This window comes from Thermobia domestica, chromosome 2, assembly GCF_964235325.1.
Source record: "Thermobia domestica chromosome 2, izTheDome1.hap1.1, whole genome shotgun sequence".
Classification (NCBI taxonomy): Eukaryota; Metazoa; Arthropoda; class Insecta; order Zygentoma; family Lepismatidae; genus Thermobia; species Thermobia domestica.
The window spans coordinates 4,233,720-4,250,149 of record NC_137455.1 but is presented as its reverse complement, the minus strand read 5'-3'; the positions used below and the strand labels follow the sequence as shown (position 1 = coordinate 4,250,149).

The following is a 16,430-nucleotide window of genomic DNA, read 5'->3' as shown; positions in this document are numbered from 1 at the left end:
GGGCGGGTTAACATAAATGACAGGCGATATAATGTTAAGATTTACTGCAATCTTCTATGGTTTTTATCATATCACTTGAAAGCGAAAAAGTAAAAATTATCTAAGTAACAAAGTTTATTGCGTTCCGGGGTGACCGCAGCGAAGCGGGGTGAACGCTGCTAGTACTATAAAGAACAATAAAAATAAGTCTACTTAATATTTTCAAAGGGTGCAGAGTTGTTTAAAAATGAATTTAAATGAAAGAGGTATGATATGAAACTAATGAGAACTGTATGTAGAAATACTAGAAAAGTACATATGCAACAAAACCTGCACATTGAAATACAATTAAAATTGAAACCTAATGAGATACCTAAGCATGGTGTAATTTCACTAGTGCAGCAATGCCCGGTTCAATCTTCGTGACGAACATTATCAAGCCATTTTCAACTGATAAGCGATTTCTTGTCTTTGTTTTAATGTTTACCATGAAAAAAAAAAAACACACTTTCGCACAAGTACAATATAGCAAATGGAATTATTACTTTTAAAGCAGCAGATACCAGACCAGGATATTCTTCTCTCCTCATCAGGCAGAACTTGTCCAAGTCTTCGTTACAGAAAACCAGTTGCAAAGACTTGTCGCATAATCATTCTATTATTTGGTCAAGAAGTTGTGGGCTTAGATCAGATATGGTAATGGTCTCTTCAATGAAGGAGTTTAACATCCATCTTCAAGCAGCACCTTCGTCGTTGGGAATATAGATATTACAGTTACTGTATCCACTGTCAGTGCTGGGCGACGAAAAAAGGGGGCACAGATTTCGGAGGAAGTGTGTTACTCATGTAAGAAAAGTGCATGTGCACATGTAAAATAGAAGGAAAAACGTAATAAAATATGCTCAAAATCAAGGAAAGATCAAAACCAAGGTTTACTTTTGAAAATTTTATTGACTTTCGTGCCAATCACGGTGGCGCTTCGCAGCTAGTCTGTCCACCTCACTTATATGTACGAAGACATCGTCGTATACTCTCGCCGCGGGTGCTGATTTTCCATGCCACGGCACTGTTCACTATAAACAAGAAATTGCTATCGACCGTCGAAGCAAGAAAATTTAACGCGTACATTTTATTAAATTCATGATTGACTTTTGGAAACAAACTTAGCAGTTGGCAACTATGATCATAGTTTTTCAGTGCATGACATCTCTTCGACGCCACAAACTGACTTTTCTTGTGAATGTGTGTGTGTGCAGAGCAACAGTTCTTTGTTTCGAAGACATTGGAACTTCCGGTTGTGCAGCTTCTAGAACATTCCAGAAACTGCTGGATCATTTCATATTTCCGGTGACTTTCTAAAGCTAGTGGTGATTGGACAATTTTTCAATTACTGACCAATCAGGAACTGCGTTACGTCCCAAGTATGCTCTTCTCACATGCTTTGTGTGACCACGAGCTGCTCCCATTATTCGGGATCCAGGAGTCAGAAGGCACGGCACGTGATCCCGAGCCAAAGACCATCATTTTGTACAAGTGTAAAATTGATTAAGTATTTGCGTTTAGTTGGTGGATATAAATCAGTTTAAGACTATGTAGTGAACTCCCGAAGGTAGTAATTGCAGTGTCGATCAGGAAAAGTTCAGCAAATAATCAGAAGTTTCACTTAGTTTAATCGCAGCATTGCTAGGAACACAATGAGGACGGCGTTTCACCTCTAGGGAAGCGAAAATGTAAGTAACAAAAAGGAAATGATATTATAGGAGCAATTGCCGAGCGATTCGAGCAAGTCTCACCAGAACTTCTCTAATACAGGAGTTCATCGGTCAATTAGTGTGAAAGTGATCATTCTTCTCTAATCGTAATTAGCACGACAATCCCATCGCCTCCGACAAACAGTGAAGAAAAAAATAATAAATGCGCATGACCAAACGGCCACCACTGCTCGAGCTCGTAGGTGTATAATTATTTCGTGCACGTAATTTCATGCTTATAAATAATGTTTTAGCTAGATAGGAAATCTTATAAAGAAAGGTGATAATAGTACTTGATATATGAATATTAATGTTGTTGTGTGTGTGTAATATAAAGAATATAGATGTCTTGTGTTGCTATTGTTTGATGTTTATCGTTCATCTCAGTTTGTGTTTACATTAATGTCGAAGTCTTCAGGTAACAACCAGTGCATGTAAAAACCATCAATTGACAGTCTTTTTGCTAAATATGAATAGTTAATCACTAATTCCCGGCTTTTCAATCTTTTTGCTTTCCTTTTTATTTTGTTTGTTGTGATTGTTAGCATTGAATATCGACGCGAGAGCAGGTCGCGGAACGTACCCAGTCTCAATCATGTATGTGTAGTGAACTATCCCTCGCGGCAAATTTCCATTGAGGCAAGAAGAGTAAAGTAAACATTTCTTTTTTTAATCTTTGTTATTGGATAGTTCGGACGCGACCAAACACGTTGTTACCAACCCTTGCGCTCGAGTCGTTCCCAAGCTTAAGTGGAGGTTGGCAAAGCATGTATATGCTTCCGGGTGAGGGGGATGATTGGGAAGACTATTAATTAAAATTCAATGTAATCAAATGACGTAAGATAAGCTTGTGTAACCTCATTCACCAAAGCGATAGCATATGTAATTGGTGCCGAAACCCGGGACAGATTTACTATAGTGTGACCTTGTTTATTTTTATTTTGCACTGGTATTAAGAAGTAAAACAAAACGTAAAATACGCGACTAATTTGTGCATTACTTACGTGTGTCTTACCTTTAACAGTTGCCATTGATTGTGTGTTTTGTTATGTTTATGTTCCTTTAGAGAAATTATTAGTGACCAATAGAATGAATTTTTAGTTTGAATTAGAGAAATTATTAGCTTTCTTTAATCATTGATTACTGAATTTGTACAAAATGTCGGAGTCTGAGGAATTAAAGAATATGCTCATAACTTTATTCGAAAAGCAGTCCGCACAGCTTAACAACACGATCGAGGGTTTGAAAAAGGAACAGGTAGAAAGTATTGCTAGTTTGAAGGAAAATATAGCTAGTTTAAAAGAGAATGTTGAAAGTTTGAAAGAAGAGCAGGCAGAAAACGTCGCTAGTTTGAGGGAAAATTTAGAAAGTAAATTGGAACAAGTTGGTAAGGATGTTTTGCAAACCAATAACGCTGTTGTTCAGATTACTACTCGTATTCAGGCCATGGAGGAGAAAATAGAGGAATATAAAATTGAGTGTAGATCAAATTATGAGTCCGTGCAGGCACAGGTTGACAATTGTAGGGCCGAGATAGTACAAGACCGCGTAAACAACCAATAGAAGTTTCAGGAAACAAAAGATAGGCAGGTGTGATTAGATTCAGAATTAATTCAGGTGATTAGAATTCAATACAAATAGATATCATGCCCAGGTAGAGGAGCGCATTTCTGAATTTCGAGCAACGATTGACACCCACGGTGCATTCATGCGGGAAGCAATGACTGGTTTACGAGAACAGCGCGGTGAGATAAATGAAATACGGGATGAGATGGTGGAAATCAAGAAAGTAGTTGCCGAAAACAAAGAGGAAATTACACACGTAGCAGCAAGGGTAAATAAACTCGAGTCACACACTATCCAGTCTATTCAACAGGTCATACAGCAAGTACAAAATATCCCCACGCGAACAGTTGTAAAAGCGGAAGTGAATCAGGAAGTGAATAGTCGCGTTTTGAAATTAGAGCAAGAGCTAAATCATTTACGGAGTAATCAGTTTAGTCGCGGACCTGACTCTCCCACACGGAAGACTGACGAAAATAGCGAGTACGATAGTGGTAGTGAAGGTTACGAATCCGATCACTCGAATAGCAAGGGGAAGAATAATACATCTTTCGTGAAAACAAGTAAACCTCGACGCCGTATTACAATCCAAGAAATACGAGACCTACCGACATATAGTGGGATGCCCGATAAGGAAACTGCGCACTCATACTTACGTGATTTACAACACAAGTTGGACTTGTTAAATGTGCACGAAGGCGCAGTGTTGCCAGTATTACCAAGCTTACTGCAGAACCCATGTTTGGAGTGGTTTCGAACGCGCCAACATTTGTTTACCACTTTCGAGGAATTTAGTCATGCTTTAGTTAACGCATTCGAATCTGAAGCAATCGTAGTAAGTAGGTTGACCGCGTTGCGAAATACTTCCTTTGACCCAAGAGTGCACGGTTCAGTGTTAGAGTTTGCGACCACTCAATATCGGGCACTAAGTGATTTGAATCCGGAAAGTACCCCGGCGAAGATATTAGCTAGTATTGTACCTACGTTACCATACAAATATCGGGAAATGTTTGCGTTTTATCCATGCACAGATTTTGCGCAATTTATTGCTAGTGTCAAACGTCTCGAATCATTACGATTACCGAACGAGAAAGGTTATAAGCGCGAAGGTAACAATTATGAGAATCGTAACAAACCGTATCAGGCAGTCCGTGTACAGTATAGCAGACCAACCAGAGAGAGACCTAATAATGGTAGTAATAATACACAGAACGGTAGAAATTCAGAACCAAGCAATTTTAGAAGAAACGAGCGAGAGAACAGGCGTGAATCGCAATTTACGAATGATGCGCGCGCGAGGAATGAACGATCAAATCACAACACTAGGCCACAACGCAGTAACAATAATCATCGTGACTTTGGGAACCGTTTCAATTGGAGAAGGGGAAATAACAGCAATAATAGAAATAATAGACCTGGCTTCAATTTTCAGTCAAATAATGAACGGCAAAACTGGCGAGAGCGCACGCCCGAGCGAGATGGTGGGCACACGTCCGATCATAGTCAGCAGGGAAACTAAGATCCGATGGGCACGAAGGGGTCGCATCCATCGAAGTTGATTTGTTTACAAATTCCCCGAATATCATCCGTGTTAGGAATTATACGTTCGCAAACGACGATGTTCTAGACAGTGACGGAAGAAGCGATGTAGGGGAAGATAATGATGAAAGAGAACTCGTCACCGCTTATGAACGGAATTATTCCGCGTACATAGAAACAATAGTTAATGACATTCCAGTTAAAACCCTCCTCGATACAGGTGCTGACGCCTCTTTGATCTCGTACGAATTTTGGCAAGAAATAAGCAAAGACATCTCCACACCCAGGTTGCAATCAGCCGACGACGTTCTTCTGGTCGATTATAGTGGTCGTTTCAAAAGAAAGTGCAAGGGTAAAACTATAGTGCCAGTTCAGATTGACGTACTAACGTTTTCACTCGAGTTGTATGTAGTTCAAGATTTAAACGAACGTATCATTTTGGGTGTCAACGCACTTTCACAATTACAGAGTATCGTTGATTTTAGTCAGGGAACGTTCTCATTGGAACATGAGAACATCAGAATTGTTGTATCGTTATTCCCCGTTCCGGTGCAATCCATGTCGGATGATAGTGATGAGGAAACAAATGACGGCAGCAATATTAAAGAGCATCAGCATGTTAACCGTGTAGAAATTAATGAAGGAGAAATCTTTCAAAAGCCGGTTGCCACAGACGATCAGATTATTAATGCAGTTCAGAGAGCAGATGGGTTAACTCAGCCCCAGCGAAATCAATTGTTGGACTTGCTCTTTAAATATAGGGAAATATTCACTAATTACCCCGGGAAGTGTGAGGGATTCGTATATAAGGCAGAAATTAATACTACGGAAGCATTAGTAAGGAAGCAATACCCCATCCCTTATAAGGCCATTCCATTTGTTAGAAACGAACTTCAAAAATTACTACAGTTGCAAATCATAAAACCAAGCCAAAGTATACACAGTAACCCACTTTTAGTAGTACCCAAAAAGAACAATCAATTTCGTCTCTGTGTAGATTTACGCATGGTGAATAGGCATTCCGTATTACGACAAGTTAGGCCAGAGCGCATTGAAAATTTACTCGCGATGTTGCAAGGAAAGAAATTTACCACAGTTATTGATTTACAACAAAGTTATCTGCAGACGGAACTTCATCCAGATTCCCAACCATATTTTGCTTTTAATTTCGAAGGCTTATGTTATCAATATCAGCAAATGGCGCCCGAACAGGTTATATTGTAAAGTAATGCACAAATCCGGCCCGGAGGACCAATTAAATATGCTATCGCTTTGGTGAAGGAGGCTACACAAGCTTATCTTACGTCATTTGATTACATTGAATTTTAATTAATAGTCTTCCCAATCATCCCCCTCACCCGGAAGCATATACATGCTTTGCCAACCTCCACTTAAGCTTGGGAACGACTCGAGCGCAAGGGTTGGTAACAACGTGTTTGGTCGCGTCCGAACTATCCAATAACAAAGATTAAAAAAAGAAATGTTTACTTTACTCTTCTTGCCTCAATGGAAATTTGCCGCGAGGGATAGTTCACTACACATACATGATTGAGACTGGGTACGTTCCGCGACCTGCTCTCGCGTCGATATTCAATGCTAACAATCACAACAAACAAAATAAAAAGGAAAGCAAAAAGATTGAATAGCCGGGAATTAGTGATTAACTATTCATATTTAGCAAAAAGACTGTCAATTGATGGTTTTTACATGCACTGGTTGTTACCTGAAGACTTCGACATTAATGTAAACACAAACTGAGATGAACGATAAACATCAAACAATAGCAACACAAGACATCTATATTCTTTATATTACACACACACAACAACATTAATATTCATATATCAAGTACTATTATCACCTTTCTTTATAAGATTTCCTATCTAGCTAAAACATTATTTATAAGCATGAAATTACGTGCACGAAATAATTATACACCTACAAGCTCGAGCAGTGGTGGCCGTTTGGTCACGCGCATTTATTAATTTTTTTTCTTCACTGTTTGTCGGAGGCGATGGGATTGTCGTGCTAATTACGATTAGAGAAGAATGATCACTTTCACACTAATTGACCGATGAACTCCTGTATTAGAGAAGTTCTGGTGAGACTTGCTCGAATCGCTCGGCAATTGCTCCTATAATATCATTTCCTTTTTGTTACTTACATTTTCGCTTCCCTAGAGGTGAAACGCCGTCCTCATTGTGTTCCTAGCAATGCTGCGATTAAACTAAGTGAAACTTCTGATTATTTGCTGAACTTTTCCTGATCGACACTGCAATTACTACCTTCGGGAGTTCACTACATAGTCTTAAACTGATTTATATCCACCAACTAAACGCAAATACTTAATCAATTTTACACTTGTACAAAATGATGGTCTTTGGCTCGGGATCACGTGCCGTGCCTTCTGACTCCTGGATCCCGAATAATGGGAGCAGCTCTTGGTCACACAAAGCATGTGAGAAGAGCATACTTGGGACGTAACGCAGTTCCTGATTGGTCAGTAATTGAAAAATTGTCCAATCACCACTAGCTTTAGAAAGTCACCGGAAATATGAAATGATCCAGCAGTTTCTGGAATGTTCTAGAAGCTGCACAACCGGAAGTTCCAATGTCTTCGAAACAAAGAACTGTTGCTCTGCACACACACACATTCACAAGAAAAGTCAGTTTGTGGCGTCGAAGAGATGTCATGCACTGAAAAACTATGATCATAGTTGCCAACTGCTAAGTTTGTTTCCAAAAGTCAATCATGAATTTAATAAAATGTACGCGTTAAATTTTCTTGCTTCGACGGTCGATAGCAAAATGGATTTTACTATTATGGAAATAGGTATGTTAAAAATCCAATACAAGCTTATTATAAAGCATAAATTATAAAAGGGTCGCTGGCAAGAGGATGTGATAAAAGGGGATCGTGATAGGAATTAGATTGAGAACCACTGGCCTAGAGTGCACAATAACACACTGAGCAAGGCTATGTGATAATATGTAAAAAAAACAGTATCATGTAACAGTTTCGACCCAATAACTTTGTCTTCATCAGACTTCCACTCCTTCTGGCTGTTTGGGAGTTGGTCATCACTTATATACTCTCCGGAGATCAACTTTTAATTAGGCTCCGCCTCTTCATTAAAAAGTAACACTTGTGTGGCTTTCACTTTCACTTTTTAGCTGCACACATGTCCAATTAAAAGTTTACTTTTTTCGCTGGATGCATTCTGTCTTCTAATTGTATTTATTTTCCTTGTTATTTTTTTCCTTTTCTTTCTTCTTCCTTTTCGTTTCTTCTTCTTTAAGCAGAATCTTATCTTTCTCCTTATTTATCGAGAATCCTGCATTCCAGTTCATTACCTTGTCTCCTGTCTTCATAATTTCCCTGGCTTCCTTCCATTTTCTCACCAAAGTTCTGCTCTCTACTTCTATGACCTCTGCTCCTTCCCACCCTATCCTGTGGTTTGTCTCTTTCTGATGCTTGTATATCGCATTGTTGTCCTTTTTCAATCTTACATCATCCTGGTGCTGTTTAATCCTTTCTTGCATTTTCTTTTTTGTTTCTCCTATGTAAATTTTGTTACACTCCGCGCATCCTACTCTATATATTACTCCCCTTTGATCTTTGTCCGCTACTGCTTTTCTCTTGGTTCTTCTTACTAGTTCAATTATTCTGCTTCCTCCTTTCCTGTACATCCTAATTCCTGCTTTCCGAAGCATTCTCTTTATCTTCTTTGTTTCTTTGCCTAGGCTTTCTATTCCAAACCATTTTTTGTTCTTGTCTTCTTCCTCTTTCTTTCTCTCTCTTGCTTTATGTCTCTTGTGATCTTATCCTCTTCGTTGTATCCATTTCTCCTTAGCTGTGTCCAGAACTTCTTTAATGTAATTTTAACCACATTTCTTATAGTCTGAAAAAGAGTGCTGTCGGGTTACCTATGGTGAATGGGAGGGGGATACATGTAAAAGATTGCTAGAAAATGATCAATATTAGTTTCGAATTCATAGTTTTCGGGGTCGCTTAGATAAATAGTGTGACTTTCGATTTCGCTTAACTCCGATTAAGCTCACATTAGTAGGGATGGGCACGAGCGACTTTTCTTTGAAACTTGACTCGACTCGAAACAGATATCTTTGAGGTCTACTCTAGGACTCGGCGCGAAAAATATCCTCCAACTCGACTCGAATTAGAGTCGAGTCGAACCAAAACGAGCCAAATCCTGTGTGTAGTCCTACCTAGACAATACATAGACAATATAATTATTCTATTATCAATTATACTACTATTACTACAAATAATAATAATAATAATAATAATAATAATTAATATTATTATTATTATTATTATTATTATTATTATTATTATTATTATTATTATTATTATTATTATTATTATTATGACAACACCGTGTATAAACATGAACGATAGACAGTTAGTAAAGGGATACTAAAAGCTAGTTGACTGCCGACGTTGGTAGTCATGAAGTCTATAAGGCAAAGACATCGTTCATTACCCTAAGCTAAGCTGTAAGCGTTGGTGGACTACAGATGGTCAACTATTGATCTCTCGCCAAAAATTGGTGGCCCCGCAGCGACGATCCGCGGTGGCCCCAGTTCCATTTTGAAAACTTTACTACCAGCGGGAGAGACGCGATGAAACGCCAACGAACCACAAAATTACTCTCCCAAAATATGTTAAAATGCCTATATGTGTGATTTGTTTATATTTAGGTGAGTCAAAAAAAACACAAAACAAATACCCCGGGGTGGACGGGAACTATCAATATTACGATTACTAGGCACGTGCTCTTCTGACTTCCCCATGGAAACGATCATAAAAAGCTTGCTTGTTGAAGGATAAATCATTGACGTCTTAATTTAGCCAGTCAGACATACCCCTACATCTCGAGTTCTAGAAGATGATACCGTGAACCGTTTCAGATTTATTGCTTTCTGCTGGGGTACTATCTATGTGCAAAATTTGAGCATAATAGCCGACATGCTTCTTCGGTGCCTTTTATATTTAGTACAATTTTAACCAGAGATGGTGTGGGTCGATGAAAATTTGATCCACGACCCACTATGCCCCAGTATCAACCACCACCCAAATGACCCATTGGCCCACTCTGCCCCTTCATCCATCGTGATCCACTCTGACCCACCACGAACTATGAAGCACTCTGAACCATTGCGACCAACTCCGACCCACCAAAACCCATCGACATCAACTCTGACCCATCATCCACGTCCTCCTCTCCATTGACTAAAGAGGTTACACTTGCAATAAAACAAGACTGTGAAATTATCATTTATCGGAGTTTGAATTTCTATCAATTGCTCAAGCACCTCTCTATTACAATACTGGTGGATATGACCTTTACGATATATATAATGGCAAAGTGTTTCTCATCTTCCGAATTAAAATGAATTTAAATTTATCATATATAATTATTTCTTTGTTGCCTTACAGACACATTTCAGTAGAAAATAGCATGAAATTTGAAAGTCTCAAATGAAGGAAAAGTAGACCAACGTAAGAAAAAGAAAGAAAAACTAATTTTCTATATAATTAAGCATGCCGTACTAATTGAAAATCCTCATGTAATTAAGTTTACAATACAAATTTATGGCCATTTTTCTTTTTCTGAACTGAACTTTTTTCATTAGAAACAAATGACAAAAGACAAAAAATAGAGATCTTGAAAGTAAAATGTAGAAAAGTTCACCAGTGTTCAGAAGAGGTTGTCACTGAACAGAATGGGTCTGAGGGTGAGTGTAAGTCACGGTGAATGGTGTTTCGCAGTAGGTCACGTCCTTTTGACCCACGATCCACTGACCCACTCACAAATCTTGACCCATTTCACCCACTTAGCAACCGACCCACTGACCAACTCCATCTTTGATTTTAACATGTCTTCTTTCATTTAAAAGACGAAACATACATCCACACAATTTGTTCGTCAATTGCGAAGGTTGGCTTTTTATAGTAGTTGAAATGGTCATTTTTCTCACGGTGAGAAATTGATATGATTAAAACACCCATCTTGAAGTGGGTACAAACTACCTTCCAAAATTATTAGAAACGCTCTCTCAACTCCGAAAACTATAAATTCAACAAATATTTAAGTAATTTTTGAGATTATATTTTTATCTCTCCCAGGCCATCATCCTGTAAAGATGGGGATGAATTTGGATGTGAACTCCATTCTGCGCATCACTATCCATCTCAACGACGGAGAAAATTATGATCATAATTATGAAAATTATGAAATAAGAGAGATCAGTCGTTTTACATTAATTTTTTACATGTCACACCTCCCAACTTCCATAACTTCATACTACCACAATGTCAAAGACAACACAATAATTGGGCCTAGAGCCTGTTGTGTTGTGCTTGAACTAAAATAAATAAAATAAATATTTTCTTCTTAGATTGAAAGTACAGTGAAACCTGTCAACTTGGCCACCTCTCTAAGTTGGCCACCTGCTTATCTTGGCCTAGTTCGTCTTGAACCTGCATTTTCACATAAGACATTCGTTACTTACTACTCTATAAGTTGGCCGCCTGTCTATCTTGGAAGTTGGCCACACTGAAGCAATGTTTACCCTATGATGATAATGATAAATTTACCTGCGTATCTTGGCCACGAAAAATACAATTTTGTTATTTTTCTTAACTCTTTCGAATTCCCATATGAGAGGCAGATGTTCTGTATTTGTGACTGGACACAAAGAGGCATAGATTAAACGATTTGTTCTTGGAGGTCAATGGCCAGAACACTACCCTCATAAAAGGGTGGTGAAGGAAGATGTGACTAAGAAAAAGCACGTACAGGAATTCAGGAAATGGTCATACGTATTTGTTTACCCTGTCTGGTTTAGTAGAATCACTAGCTATATCGGCTCCTTTCATCAGTGGGAAACTTTAGTAATTCCGGAAAATTCTCAAGGTTAAGCTCAATTGTCATTTATTGGCACCTGACTGGATGTCAAAAGGTAGCGGAGGTTTTGAGATATGAATTCCCTCAAGATTTTCTCAAAACATCTTTTGCTCCGAGGGAAACACTTCTATTAGTTCATTAACAAGAGATCGTTAACTACAATATGAGAATGTGCATATCTGCCAAAAAGAATAAAGCAAATATGTCTAGAATGAATCACCATTCAGTAACAACTGAAAAGAAGTCATATAAATTGCATATGAATTTCTCAATTTATAACTTAGCTTTTCTTGTTTTCAATCTGAATAACTCAGTGTGCTATATCAATTTTAATAAAATGCGTACATACACTTCTATTTCATTGTTGTTTGTGTTATTGTGTTTTCAATCCGGATAATCCAATGTACCAGACTAGTTTTCAGGAAGAGAAAGGTATGCATATATATTAAACATACTATCAAGAGCGCCGATCCTGGGGGACCGAGGGGACTTGGGCCCCCTCAAAGCTCATGTGGCCCCTATTTTATTTATGAGTATACAATATTTGGTATAATTTGAGTGCAATTTGTCTTAAAATCTTCATATATATATACCTTCTGCATCTGAATGCCCCCCCCTCCAAATTTACAGAGAAATCGGCGCTTTTGCATACTATAGTAATATTTTCTAGTATCAAGTAATACTAGAAATCCTATTCTAAAAATACACAAATCACACTTATTTTCTGTAAGTTGGCCACCTGTCTAAGTTGGCCACTTTTCGATGGAACCGATGGTGGCCAACATAGACAGGTTTCACTGTAATATGTCCCCCAAGTTTGGTAAATGTTGCCCCAGACATTAATGAGTTACGCTGGAATATACAGTTATACAGAAACATTAAAATACTTAGAGCTGTGCGAGCAATGCCTTCGATGCTGCCCCTCTGAATTCAAAATCCAGCTGACATGTTCGTTCAGAAGTGTTGCTATTTATCTTGGTGATAACGAAACTATGGACTCTACACTAATATTGGTCGTTTTAAATCATTGTATATGTTACTCGACTCTCGACTCTCCTTATTAGATGTGCTAGGGGATTTTACTCCTGCTGGAAGTTGAACTTAAAGGCCATCAGAACTGCTTCCAGTGAACTTGGGGACCTCTAAAGATATGGATTCGACACTAACATTGGTCATTTTCAATTACTTCTACATGTCAAAATTTCACACACATCTTCAGGGTGCTAATGAGGGCATAGCTTACGTGGCACCTGGAGTGCCACTCGTTATCTAATCCACCCCGAAAATTATGGATTCGACACTAATGTCGGTCTTTTTTTATAATTTTGATGTCAGTCCCTTTCATTTTTCCTAGGAGAGCAAACGGATACTCCCATCGTTAGGACTAAATTTGGTCTTAAATGACATTAAAATTTCTACCAATTAATTTCGCGACCAGTGTTGCATTTAAAAGCTCGGCGTCCCTACGCACTTTTGCTCTCGGCGCCCCCAATAACTACATATTTCTCCGCCCCTTCATCCCTAACTTAAAAATAAAACTTAATTCGAATATGTTTAATTAGTGAATTTATTACAGTTAAATACCACTCACTACATGCTACAGCTACAACTATGTAACAAAACATAACAAATGTGAAACATGTTCTGAATTATTTTTAGATTTCTTACGCTATTATTAAACATATTAGAATAGTAAAAGAGAATTGTTCATGAAATAGTATATTTGCTCTTGATTTTTAACTTTTTCATACGGAAAAAATAAAAATATTATTCAAGTTTTAAACTTTGCACTATGCAAATATGTTGCCCTCTAGGCAATGGGACTAATGTGAAATGTGGACTAATGTGGACTAATGGGAAATGGGGCACTGTTAGCGGCGCTGAAAACTTACGATTCGATTCTAATATCGGTTGATTTCGATATTTTTATGTCGCTACGTAACCATCCTTCGTGCTAATGGGAGCTTAATTGGACTTGAATTGAAAGTAGAACTATTCACCTAAGCGACCACGAAACTATGGATTTGATACTAATATCGACCCGTTTCTAGCATTTTTGATATATATCCCGACAGTACTCTTTTCCTGATTGTAAGAAATATAGTTAAAATTGCTCTAGATATATCAGAATTATGTTGAAACACACACATACATCCATTTTTATATTCTGTATAAATAGAGAGCGACTCAAGGCATCACCACTTCCACATTGCAAAAGCATATATCAGGAATTGAATTGAAAATCTATGTAAAGACTTTCTGCTATGGCATGCTTCATAAGGACAATTCCAGTCTGCTCACGTGACTTTTGGGATTCATGAATTTCTTGCGAGCGTTGCGACTTTGGATTCACTGCTTATACCCTCTGTTTATGCATCGAATAATTTTTCAAGAACATAAATGACATGCTGTATTATGACTGTTGAGAATTAACCTCTATATGACAAATAGCTGCAAATAAATACACTACATGATTTATTTATTGCTGTTGAACGAGTTTCTTAACTTGTATTTAACATTCTCATATATAATACCGACCTACTGTGCAGTGGCGGTGGTTGGATGTTAAAAGTGGGGGGGTCAAGATATGATCTGAATATTTGTCTATCAGTGTTATTTTTCCTGGTTGTTTCTAACACTTTGTTTGACGAAAGGTCGTATAACTAATAGGATACTATATTTTTCAGTTAAAATACCGTATATCGTATTTCATATTTTAGTAAGTGAATTGACAAGAGCAATGCAAGTAGGTACTAGCCCATTGTACTCTTAAACAACGAAAGTGTAAGAAGAGATTTGATTCCTTGCACATGAAAATCTTAAAATTCTGTCTGGAAAATTGTGTGATCAGATTATTTAATAACAAATTTGCAAAACAAATAAATAGAAAGGATAATATTAATTATAGTAATAAATAATGAGGCTTGTTTTGTAGAAGTTATATTGAAACCGAGGATTAATGGAAAACTTATATTTTTAATTCCACACACGTCATTAAATGTTTGCTATTACTCTAAGAAAATGAAAGACAATAAATACTACAAGCATATGCTACGACATTTAAAGCAATATTTCCTTTGCAACTTCCCGAAACATGTTTGTTGCAATTAGGTGCAGTTTTCACTTTCAGGGAGCACATCAAAACACAACAATACTTAGAATCACTCCATACTCCAGTTATACAAAATAACAATAAAACCTAGAATCATGTTGAATTCACTAAATTTAATTGTATATACACTCATACACCCCTAACACACAACTTCACTCATATATTGCACTACAAAACAATGGGAAAGATAGAAGTTGTTTCTTATTACCTTTTTTCCCCTTACTTTAAAAAAAAAGAAAAGACATTTTAGGAACTGTCAATTTTTGTGCAATTAAAAAATAACCTGTGAACGACTTTTTTTTCTTTCTTTCGCAAAATGCTCTCTGGTTAGTTTCAAAGCGGCTGACTAATATATCGAGTCCTTGTAAGAAGTGAAAGTATGCTGAAATTGTTCTGCTCCAATAGGTTAATTTTGGGGTTACAATCTGTGGCAATTAAAATGCAATTCCTGTAGTTTTCTTTACTCCACGGGAAGACAACCAATGCATACTCACGGAACAACAAATATATGGCACCATTTCTTTCTATCAACCAGTAAATACATATAAAAACTTTACTTTTCTAAATAAAACTATATACATTAATGGGATACTTAAAAAAGTGTGGGGCCAACTGCCTCCCTTTGCCCCCCTTTGCCCCCTAATCGCCGCCCATGCTACTGTGAACACCTACCTATTTCAGATGTTATATTTTAAACATAATAATTACTATGTTCTGCAATGACTGTTATATATATATATATACAACTGATGTATTTTAATGTAATTATTTTATATAATTTTTCATGCATTGCGGAAAATATAATTAAAAAAGCATTGACCCAGAAGAGAATCGAACTCACAACCTTATGATTTGAAACCCGACAGCTTACCAGTGAGCTAAGACAAGGACTTCTGGAAACATGCTTCTAGCGATATACAACGGCTCTCAAGAAAATTATGACATTCATATCTACTACAAACGCTGCTTTTGTTCTACTTTGACTTTTATTTTAGTACTCACGCGATAATTATGTTCTATGTCTTAACTTTGAGCATTCTTTTACGTATGGAAAGATTCTTTAACGTATTTAAATGTTCCATTACGTATGGAGAGTTAAATGACAAACAAGCATGTGCTGACATTAATACAAGGTTTCGAAATATTGTATCATTAAGTATTTCAATCAAGGTTGCTTTTCTTCAACACTTGATAACCAGTCTTATTATATTTTAAAAAATCTGCAAACTTTTTCCCGATTTCAAAGGCTGGCTTGGAGGTTCGAACCTGGTTTACTATTTTCCGAAGATACCCGTAGTTGGACTTAAAAAATTTTTGCCTCAAAACACCAATAAAGAATGCGCTCAACCTTTTTGAGACAAGATGTACAATACTCATATAAGGGATTGATGGCATCTAGACACTACTCCATCAATCAACTTACAAATAACAATTCTCAATGTCAACAGACATACTATATTTCTTAATCTGTCAACAACTCACAGATTGCACATGGCAACTCTTAGCATTAATACTACGAGGGCTATCCAGAAAGTATTGGCCTATCGTTGCAGT

The 16,430-nt window shown here is 37.3% G+C and overlaps 1 protein-coding gene across 4 annotated transcripts in view; it reads left to right on the top strand.

Annotated features, from left to right (window-relative positions):
• Nucleotides 1-16,430, top strand: part of LOC145669882 (dipeptidase 1-like) — a 262,183-nt gene that overhangs the window by 225,176 nt on the left and 20,577 nt on the right. The window lies entirely within an intron of this gene.